The following is an 11,801-nucleotide window of genomic DNA, read 5'->3' on the forward strand; positions in this document are numbered from 1 at the left end:
TGCTGTCGTGACACCTCCGCCCCAGATTGGGAGCAAATTGGAGGACGATTTGTCTGTTTCATCTATTGCAGGAGCTGGTTTGGGGAAAGATGAGCTGCCCGTTACTCCAGTTGAGCCTATTGTGCAAAGAGGTGGCCTTGGATGCTTGAGTTATGGCACTGACGAGGAGCCTGAGTAAGATGAGCCGGCCAAAGTTACAGTTTTTAATTTGGAGCTTAAGGAGTCAGACGACAAGTGGAAAGATGCGTCAGATGTGGATCCGTCGGACGATGTTGTGGATTGGACTGCTGAGAAGATAACCACCATGGAGGGTACTTCGTGTAGCCAGAAGCCATGGTCGGAGATTTTCCGCATTTTTCGCGGATAAACATTTTATTGCTTGAGTTTTTAAGACAATTTATCGCATTTAAGACTTTTTACTGTTTTTGGTTTGCTCGAGACTTCGCTTTGTTTGGTTTATTTTGGGATTTTAAGACTATAGACTGTTTTTATTGGGTTTGCGCGAATTTTGGGCGCATATATATTGTGCATTTGCAGGTTTGTAGACCATGATAACTCAATCTATTGAGTTATTTCGAAGAAAAAAAAGTCTGCGTTAGGTGAAGCAGTCAATCGACCAGTACCAGCGGTCGATCGACCGCTAATGCTGCTGTTACCTGTTTTGGCGATCATGCTTGGTCGTCTCGTGAAGCGTGAATGGGCATTCTAGGGAGTTTTTCTCTCTATTCTTTCCCTTTCACTTTTGTTCTCGTTTTCTTCTACTTTAAATTCCATGCACATTTTTCCCGCCCAAATTCTTTTATTTCCGAATGATGTTTGCTTTTCTGTCTTTCAGGTATCTTATGGTAGCACTGCTGGCTACCAAAACCTCCTAGCTCGAGTTGGTTTGGTGAGGTTTCCTTTTGCGCTTAAAGTCTTGTGAGTTTCTGAGTTTAAACTTCATGTCTTGTTTAGTTATAATAACGCAAATTCCCGTTTCCCTTTTATTTCATTATATGATTTTGCACAATGGGGACATTGTGTGATTTGGTTTGGGGAGGGGTTTAGCATTGCATTCACATGTTTTATTGCATTTCTGTTTCACGTTTATTGCACTTTAGTTTGCATTTGTTTTTTCATTTCCTATATATATACAAAATCCGGAAAAAAAAAGATGAAAAATTTCAAAAATTCAAAAAATTGCACGTTTACTTTTGCATGTAGGTCGAGTCGGAACGATAGTATTTCAATGATGACATTGCATTTGCATTTGTTTATGCCTAAGCCGTGCTTAATTGACATGTTATTAGTAGAATCATATATGCATAGTCTACGAGTTTTCGTTAAATATCTTGCTGAACTTGAGACTTGACTTTGATTTTTGGCAAACTACATCATTTTCTGAGTTATTAGAGCCTATATTTGGTGTCATCTGTGACCGGTTTATCTAGGATTGTGAGTAGTTGCTCCTTATGAGACATGTTACATTAATTTGCATAAATATGAACTTAATCTGCTTAATACCCATACACATTTGGTTTGTGGTTTGTTGACACATGTGGAAGAGGACCCCTTTTCTCATTTTACCCGTAAGCCCCTCATCAGCCAAATTAGCCTTTTTGTCCCATGAACTACATACTAAAATTAGCCTACCTTATCCGAGCTAGTAATGGTGTTCTTGGGAATGTGCTTAATGCTATTTGGTTATATGCTCAATTGAGTGATTGGTGAAATAATAAGAAGGAAAAGAAGAAGAAAAGAATTGAAAAGAAAAAGAAAAAAAAAAGAAAAAACAGAATTCGAAAAAATTGTATCAGACCCGACATTCAGTCGACCGACCGTCCCCTATGGTCGGTCGACCAGGTTACTGCAAATCCAAAAAATCACATGTTTCAATTATTAAGATTTGGTGATTTTCACTCCCATGTTATCCTTTATATTCTTTGGGGAGTTGAATTTTATGGAGGTTGTGAGTTTTGTGCTTCAATTTGGCACCATATTGTATCATTTATATTGAGTTTGAAGTTGGGATTCGCTTATAGTTTGGATTGTAGTACTAGCTTGGCTTATTACTCCTCATATCCAAATTTATCTTAGCCCCTTCTTACCCATAGCCTCACATATCCATATTTACCTCGGCATGTGTCATGGTCACTTGTTTAGTTGGAATGCGTATGTACGGTTGTAGAGATTATTTTCATATTAGACTGCAGGCATGTTTTCATAGGTCGTAGTTAGGTGAGTGTCACTACAGAATTTACTTCTTTCTATCTTTTACATATATTCACCTGTGCTTATGTGTGATATGAGCGACCCGTGAGAGGCCATAATGCTAAGTCTCTATAGTTGACGGTTCAGCAGTTTTTAACGACAACATAACTCGTTTGCATGATTCACATTACTAATTGATTGTTGATTTGTAGCATTAAATTGGTTAGGCTTTACGGTTTGCATTTCGCTCTGAGATTGAAATCGTTCCATTAGGTTCTTAGATCGAGTCTAGTTCTTGCTTGGGGACAAGCAAGGGTTTGGTTTGGGGAAGTTTGATGCGTGTCTAATATATGATGTTTTGCACCTCATTTCACACGCATTTCGGAGCTCAATTGAGTAGTTTATGCTACTATTTCCCTTGTTTCGTGTATTTCTTCCTTTTCGTGTGATTTTGTAGGAATATGAAGAATATGGCGGAAAATGGACCAAATCCGTCCCTAAGTGCTTAGCATAGGATTGGACATAAGGAGAATGCTCGAGGAACAAACTTGGCACGCATTTCGGAGCTTGAAAGACGAATTTGGAAGCGAACTATCAGCTACAACAGTCGACCGACCGTGTCCAGTTGTCGGTCGACCAACAATGCTGTAGCAAAACTCTCAGAACGTGAACAGTAGCATGCAAGAGCCCGATAGTTGGTCGGTCGACTGCTACCGATGGTCGGTCGACTGCCTCTTGAATCTGACGGAAATTAAAAGATTAGTAAAAGCCCATTGTATTTAAGTTTAGGAAATTAGGTTACGTTACTTCTTCTATATAACGTAACATAACCCTCCTGTATCAGCGATCGAGGTTTTCATATTACGTTACTTTAGTTTTCATTCACATTCAATTCATACTTTAGTTAACAATAAAGTTCTTATTGCGGATCTATTCTTCACTTGTTCCAATTTCGGTAATCCTTGTTCTTATTCTTCAATTTATTTGCTGTTTTATTAGTTTAGAAATTGCTAGTTTAGATCCCTTGAACCCTAGATTATTTTATGCGTTATTATTGCTACAATTATTCGATCATGTCTTTCTTTATAGTTTCTACGAATTTCATTGTTGTTATTATCGTTATTATGTCTAGCTAAATCACCCCTTCCTAGGATGTAGGCGAACTTAGCGTAGATGGTATACGAATAGGTGACCCCCGGATTAGGACTTGGTCGACCGACTGGCTTACAGTCGGTCGGTCGACCGAGTCAGTGGTGGTCGGTCGATCGGGGTAGCTGGTCTGGCCGACCACCTTCGTGTCTGATTTGCTTCGTTTGATTCGTTAAGTGCAATATCTATCAATGAGACCTAGCGGAGACTTGTTAGATGCTTAGTTTTGACCAACCCGTAGATCGAAAGATAGGGAAGGACTTAGATTAACGAATTAAGACGTCTAAATTGCTAGATTGAAAGGTAAGTGATTTAGGTATTAGGATTACTAAAGAAAGTTAGTATTAGTGACACCTAGGGACTAATAGCATAGACCGAGAGAGGCTATTAGTTGACTTGGACCAAGAGGACTTGTCATACCCATCACCCACGACTGTATTTCGAGACCTACCTAGACTTATGTGTCATCGAAGCTGTAGTGAGCCGATCATCCTAGCTCCTTTTTATTATTGGTTTACGTCATTTTCTTTACCGTTTTTTTCATCTTTTATTTGCATTTAGTTTTAATCTATTTGCCTTAGAATTAGTTCCAAATCAAAATCCCCCTCATTGTTACCCTAAGACTAGAATATTAAACAATAGAAACTCCCCCGCCTCTCTGTGGTTCGACCCTGTTACCACTAACTTCTGTTAGTTTTAATAGGTATTTATAAATATTATTTTTGGTGCACACAACGACAGGCATCAACATGCTTCATCTAATTAGACTAATGGGGTATTTATAGTGGGGATTAGGTACACAAATTAGGATTTATTAAGGGCTTAAATGACGATTAAGTCCTTGAGGAATCGCTCCTCTCAGAAAAGATGCGAGTCTCCTTTTTGCCGGTCTTTCATAAATATGCGCATCTTTCATGGAGGGAAGAAAAGGTCGTGTGGGCCTGTAAGAGAATACAGGCGTCCAAGGTGTCGGGACGGGCGGATTCCTGTGTCTCTGGACGGGTGTCTTCATGGCTGGACGAGCGGATTCCTCCAGTCTTGGACGGGCGTCTTGCCTAGTTGGACGGGCGGATTGTGTTCCAGCCTTCTTTTCTTCTTCCAATAATCCCGCGGGATTTAGCCGGGGATGCAAGGATTTCTTCATCATTGCCCATCTACTATAATATGTACAAAGGCCTTCTAGTCTTGTCTTCTCTTTGATACTTGGTCATTAGATTCGATCAATTTAGCTCTATTTTGCCATGAAAATGCAAGGTTTGCACTCCTCTCCTACCAAGGAAACAAAACCTCAAAGAATATGCAAAACAAAGGACTAAAATAGTAAATGACACAAATATGCACTAAAAAGCATAGGAACGAGGCTAATTCGGGGACTAAATGTGCTCAAATAATGGTCACATCAAATATCCCCAAACCGAACCTTTGCTCGTCCCGAGTAAAGAGGTGACAAAAACTAGGACCGTTATTTGAACTAACCTAATAGCATAGCCGATATGAGACAATTAGCGGGTCTCACTCCACCCCTTCAACTCACAACAAGACAACCATGAGGTATGATGCCTTCTTGCAAGGCAAGGTGGGTCTTGCCGAAATGGCGACACATCCAAGCCTTAAAGCACACAAAATTAAGTAATGGATGCATCTACAAAAGAATAGCCACTTTCCTCATCTAAGTTGTGGAAATTATCTAAAGGGGAAGCAATTCAAGGGTACACACTCCTTCATAGATGCAATTTCTTCAAACTACTAAGCTTAGAAGGTTACCAATAAATCACCTCCAAGTTGTGTCAAGCTAGGGTAGCTTTGTCCTCAATCGTTAAATGCTTTTGTCAAGAGTAGACTCCCTATGGTGTTAGAAACACTGGAGGATCGCGGAATTCCCCTTCTTGCCTAGACAAGAACAAGGGTCGTCCCCTCTCTACCATGCACAAAAATGGATACGATGGATAAAGGGGTTGATAGTATTTGAGTTTCATTTGGGAGTTTGCTTTTTTGTTGTTTTTCCCCCCAATTTCTTGTGACATTTGACATTTGAGAACTCTTTCTTTTGCCATTTCTTTTGATTTTTGGCATTTCAATACTTGACAACTTTTCAACTTTTTGCATTTTCTTTTTGAACATTTTCAAAGTCACCCCAATTAGTAACGAGGGTGCCTTATATTTGAGGCATAGGAGTTTTCATTTTTGTTACTCCTCTTTTCTTTTGATGCAATTTGCAAACTTTTTGACTTTTCATTTCTTGAACTCAAATTTGAACAATTTCTTTTTGTGCCCATTTCCCTTTGATGACAAAAATATGGTAGAACATGGATGAATGATGGTTGCATGGTTTCAAGTGTCAACTTGGAATACACGGTAGCCAAGGAGTTATCACACCACAAGGTACTCTTGACTAGGCCTTAATCCATGGGTCAAAGGATACTAGCATGACACATCCTAGGGTGTTTTACAAGTATTCTAACAAGCAAAGTCTTAAGAAGAAAAAACATCTACTAAGGCCTTATATACACTTGTCAAGCTTTCCAAGTAGACGATTTCACAAAAATTTTCTAACATGCAACTACATGCCATGATGCAACTAATATTTATACATCCTAATGCATATGATTCTACCAACTAGTATGCCAAATAATCTAAATGCATCCTAAATTCACATTGTTTTTACCGCATCAATCAAAATAAAGCTACATAGTCATTAACATAAAGAGGAAAAAGGAGATTGGAAAGATCATACCATGTGGTCTTCAATATCCTCATGTCTCGGATGTGGCGTAGTTGATCAATATGAACAAGGATGAACAAACACAATATATACAAAATAATATATACAAGATTACACTAAAAAGGAAATGAACATGTTTTTGATTTTTTCAATTTTTCAATTTTTTTGGTTTTTTCGAAATTTTCGATTTTTTTTTGGATTTTTGAATTAAAGTCAAGTTAGAATTTCCCATCCCCACATTAGTATTGACATTGTCCTCAATGGCCAATACGATAGGAAATTATGCAAGCATGATGCATGATTTCTAAACTAAATGCAAACTAAGCTAAGTTACACTACATGACGCATGGGTTTTTGTTATGGCGGAGAGCGTAATTTAGATTACCTTACGATGTATATGCATGGACTTCCCCAAACCAAAATAGACATTATTTCTAACGTCTTGAATTTCGGGGTAGTTCATGCACATGGAATGCATGCATGAAACTACAAATTGTCATTTTGGATTTTACATGTGGGAACAATAAAAAGAACACCTTAATGAAGTCAAGGTGTTAGTCCTCTATGTTGCTAGGACTCCTCAAACAAATGATCAAAATAAAATAAAGAAAACAAAAGAAGTAGACAAACCATAAGAGGGGTGAAGGAGTGTAGGAGCCTCCAAGGTTTGCTAAGCCTCCATCATATCATCATTATCATCATCTTCCTGCATAGATGTGGAATCATCTCCACTCCCACTTTTACTTCCTTGCTCTTCCTCACTTTCTTCTTCCTCTTCTTGAGCTTCTTCTTCTTCAACATTCTCTTGCTTCTTGTTCTTCACCTTCTTCATCAACACCCTCATCAACAATGTTCTCCTCTCCACCCGGTCTACCACCACTAGAGGTGCTAGGAAAGAAAACTTCCCTATCCGCCCAACTAGGCAAAGAACATGATGGATCAAGAAGTTCTTGCCTAGCTAGATGTAGGAGGGGCGGATATTGGGCCTTGTAAGCATCCACTCTATCAGTGTAAGCTTGCTTGTGCATTTCCCTCATGAGTAGAGTCATGCAATCATTTCCTACCTTGATATCCTTGGGTTTGAACTCGTGATACTCAAATGGGTAGGGTGGTGTGACAATGGAGGAGGAGGGCTCATCAATCTCGCCTCTTTGTTGTTGAATAATATACTCTGTCTCCTCGGAGAGTGGAAGAAGGTAGTTTGGTCGGTGAAAACTCAATCGACAAATCTTTGAAGGCAAAGTGAAGGATCTAGCTTCATTGTTTAACCACCCATATTTGGTGTCAAGAGGAGCATGCTTGACCCACTTAAACTTGTGAATCATGGTGTCCATATCAATGAGATGACCTCCTTTAACCGCCACATAAGTTTTGTCTTTGTTGAAATTTGGGTTGAAGTGCTTGGCCAAATAGGTAACTAGTCCTCCATTCACAATAAAAGCGGTGCCCTCTTTACCACAATCGACATTAAGCCATCGTTCAACCAAAAGTCTTAGAGCATTGTATGGCTTAGTATATTCCCTTCCTATGTTCAAGGCCGACTCAAGAAGAACAAAATCGAGCTTGGTAAGATGATTAGTGCCATTTCTTGCTATCAAAGTATTACCAATGACCTTATGCCACACTCTAATGCCCGGATGGTGGACTAATAGAGCACGACAATCATGAAAGCGTACAAATTTCTTTCCGGAAATTGCCTCCCAAAGAGGAGCGGGGTCATACTTTTCGGGGATCTTTTCATAGTATGGTGTATAACTAAGGCCTAAAATCTTACTCAATTCACCAAAAATGATTCGTCTATTAACATTTGCAAGACGAAACTCGATGTGGGTTCTAGTTTCCACTCTTGTAACTTTCAAGGAACTCAAAAATTCCAATGTGAGGGAGGGGTATGTCAATTCTTTCATGGTAAACAATTTACCCAATCCCATAGCCTCAAAGAAGGTTTTAGTTTGTTCAAGAACACCCAACTTTGTCAAAGCATCTTCAAAAATAAATTTTGTAGGCATAATGGTCTTCTTAGCAAAGAGAACAAATTTATCCCTATGAGAGTCGGAAGTGAAAATTACCTCTGGATAATTAGATAATTGCTCAATGACCGGAGTTGTTGATGTTGTAGCTTCCATAGGGGGACCTTGTTGAACCTCCAATCTTGCCTCATGGACTACCAATGCCTTTGACAATTGTTTTGCTTGAAGAGTTTGTTGCCTTTTTGAAAGTGCCTTCTTTGGGGGTGCCTTGTTACCTCCTTTAGTTCTTGCCATTGTTGATTACACCAAAGAGAGATTGAAATCTTCAATTTTTAGTTATGCCCAAATCGATTTAAGATGAAAGAATGTTGCTTGGTATCCTAAAAATCGACTCAAAGGTTGATGATTTTGGTGTTTGAATGAATTGTTGTTGTAAATGGAGTGATTAATTTTTGTTGTGGGGAAGTTTGGATTTGATTTTGTTGAATTTGGTTGAGGAAATCTTGTTTTGTGGATGTAGAGGATGAGGGTTTTTGGGTTTTGGGTAGTGTTTGAATGTAGAAGAAATGGAAATGAATGAGGGAAAGGGGTTTTAAGAGACCCGTTAAATTTGAAATAGCAGCAGGGGACGAGCGGATTCAGGACTGGGACGCTTGGATTCTGCACATTTTGCTTAAGGAAATGACGCTACAGGACGAGCGTCTTTCAGCAAAGACGAGCGGATTCTTCAATGTGAGACGAGCGGATTCCTTGGAATACGCTCGGATTCTGTTACAGGGTGATTCCTTAAATTTCAACAGCAGAAAGACGAGCGTCTTTGCTGTAAGACGAGCGTCTTCTATCAGACGAGCGGATTCTTCACTGGGACGCTCGGATTCTGTGACAGACCATTTTTTTGAATTCCACAGCTCAGCCAGACGGGCGTCTGGTGATATAGGACGCTCGGGTTCCTCAAGACGAGCGGATTCTCTTTTGAGACGCTCGGATTCCTCCTTGTCCACACGGATTCAGGTCCATCCGTGGGTACTGCATAACCCGTAACATTTTCATTCTTCAATTCTCGTGTTCTTCATTGTAGGGGCACTACAAAGGCATGAATAGCCTAGGCAATTGCTATCCCCACACTAAGTCAAAGCACTACACATCAATAAAATCATAAGTCCCTCCCTCTCTTCTCTAAAAAATTATGAATATCTTGATAAAGGCACAAAAATATAAATTCAAAAATGACAAAAATGCAATGGCATTAACATGATGCTTTGGTGATTTTGAGGCTTCTTCAAGTTTAGCCATAGCCTTCTCAAACTTCAAGTTAACGGTATCAATATGAGCACTAAGTTGAGCACCTAGTTGAGTAATAGAGTCCACTTCATGCTTTCCTCCTCTAGTAGCCTTGCGAGGTCTACTATATTGTGAATTATGGACCGCCATTTCCTCAATCTTGTTCCAAGTTTGATTATCGTCAACTTCGGTGAACATACCATTTGGTCCCATGTTGAGAATGTTTCTTGAGTCTTCATAGAGACCATTCCAAAATTGTTGTACCAAGAACCACTCGCTAAGTCCATGATGAGGACATGAGCGACAAATTCCTTTGAACCGCTCCCAAGCTTCATACAAAGATTCTTCATCCCTTTGCTTAAAACCCGTAATTTGAGCTCTTAGCATGCTAGTCTTTTTCGGAGGGTATAAATTTTTGTAGAAAGCTAGAGCTAACTTCTTCCAAGAGTCAATTCCAAGAATAGCCTTATCAAGGCTTTTCAACCATTGTTTTGCGGTGCCGATTAGAGAAAAAGGAAATAAGACCCATCGAATTTGGTCTTGAGTCACACCAGTTTGTGAAATCGCATCACAATAGTCACAAAAAGTTTCCATGTGAGAGTGAGGGTCTTCACTAGGCATCCCCCCAAATTGGCTTCTTTCGACTAATTGGATAAATGCAGATCTGGCAATGAAATTTCCGGTTAAGTGTTGTGGTGTGGGAGTACCATTAGGTAGGTTCTCCTCGGTTGGTACGGAATGTGATGAAAATTTAGGCATTGTGGGTTGATTTCGTGTTCGATTTTGTGTTGGGTTCTCCTCACCTTCTCTTGCAAAAGGGTTGATGAACTCAATATATCTGGTTGAATATCTACAACCTCACCAATACCTCTCAAAGTATTTCTAGCAAGCCTTCTATTGTTTGTCAAAGTCCTTTCAATTTCGTGATCAATGGGTAACAAGTTACCTTGTGATCTTCTAGACATGCAAAATATCTAACAACTTGAAAATAATTAGAACAAACCTTGAGGAGTTTTACTTCCCCAAGGCAAAGAAAGACACAACTAATAACAATCTAAGAAAATCAAATCAAGTTAACACCGTCCCCGGCAACGACGCCATTTTTGGCCGTACTCACTTGGAGCTTTACTTTTCGGTTACTTGTCGTTAAGAGCACCTAGACCAAAACAATATTTATAATTTCACAAACAACTCTACTATTAGTAAAGAGGCAAGTAATGGTCGGATCCCAAGGGACGGGTATTGATGTAGGATTTTTGATTGCAAGTAGCGGTGTCTAAGGGTGTCACGATTTGGGGTTGAGATGAGATAAAAGTAAACAAACAAGATGATTAAAAATAGATGTTAACAATTGATTAAAAGCACTAGGGTGTCATGGGGTCATAGGGGATTCATGGGAATTGATAATACAAACATATTCTCAAATTATAAGCAAGCAATTATTGTTGTGATGGATCGAGTTGATTTATATCTTACAATCCTAGGAAGGTTTGGGTCCCGGAGTCGAATCGATTAGATTGTACAACACCTACAAGTCGACTTAATCCTCCCTACTCAACTATATGCATGGTCTAATGAGACTTGAGTTGGTTTATGTCTTACAAGTCTCATTGAAAAGGTAGGTGATGGGTAAAAAAATGCAAGGATTCATAGGCTCGCATTTCATCAAACATAACATGTGCTTAAGTTGAGATCACAACAAGCAAGCAAATAAACTATGAAAATATATTAAATTAAGCATGAATCATCCTCCATGTTGGTTTCCCCTAATTACCCATTAACCCTAGTTAAGGAAACTACTCACTCATTATCAAGTTTAACATGTTAGCAAGGTTGTCAATCACATTAACAAAGCAAAACATGATGAATAAATGAAGATGATTAACAATAATTAAAAAGGGATTAAGAGAATTATACCTACTTATGATTCCAAAATAAAGCAAAGAATAATAGAAGTACTTGATGAATGATTGGAAGGTTGTCAATCTCCCAATAATAACCCAAATAATCTTCAATTACCCAAAATAAAAGATGAACAAAAGAGAAATTAAGGAAATGAGATTTGTATTAAGACTTGATTAGAAGTTGATTACAAGATTAAGAAGAGATTAGAATGATATAAACTACACTAAAGATTAATAAGAAGAACATGCTTCATCTAATTAGACTAATGGGGTATTTATAGTGGGGATTAGGTACACAAATTAGGGTTTACTAAGGGCTTAAGTGACGATTAAGTCCTTGAGGAATCGCTCCTCTCAGAAAAGATGCGAGTCTCCTTTTTGCCGGTCTTTCATAAATATGCGCATCTTTCATGGAGGGAAGAAAAGATCGTGTGGGCCTGTAAGAGAATCCGGGCATCCAAGTTGTCGGGACGGGCGGATTCCTGTGTCTCTGGACGGGCGTCTTCATGGCTGGACGAGCGGATTCCTCCAGTCTTGGACGGGCGTCTTGCCTAGTTGGACGGGCGGACTGTGTTCCAGCGTTCT

The 11,801-nt window shown here is 39.2% G+C and overlaps 1 non-coding gene across 1 annotated transcript; it reads left to right on the top strand.

The window, feature by feature from the left end:
- The first annotated feature begins 9,592 nt into the window (after positions 1–9,592).
- LOC141650513 (small nucleolar RNA R71) lies at positions 9,593–9,699 on the top strand. Its single transcript, XR_012546540.1, has one exon. It is a non-coding gene; the product is annotated as a small nucleolar RNA R71 (small nucleolar RNA).
- The last annotated feature ends 2,102 nt before the right edge of the window (positions 9,700–11,801 follow it).

This window comes from Silene latifolia, chromosome 3 (assembly GCF_048544455.1).
Source record: "Silene latifolia isolate original U9 population chromosome 3, ASM4854445v1, whole genome shotgun sequence".
Classification (NCBI taxonomy): domain Eukaryota; kingdom Viridiplantae; phylum Streptophyta; class Magnoliopsida; order Caryophyllales; family Caryophyllaceae; genus Silene; species Silene latifolia.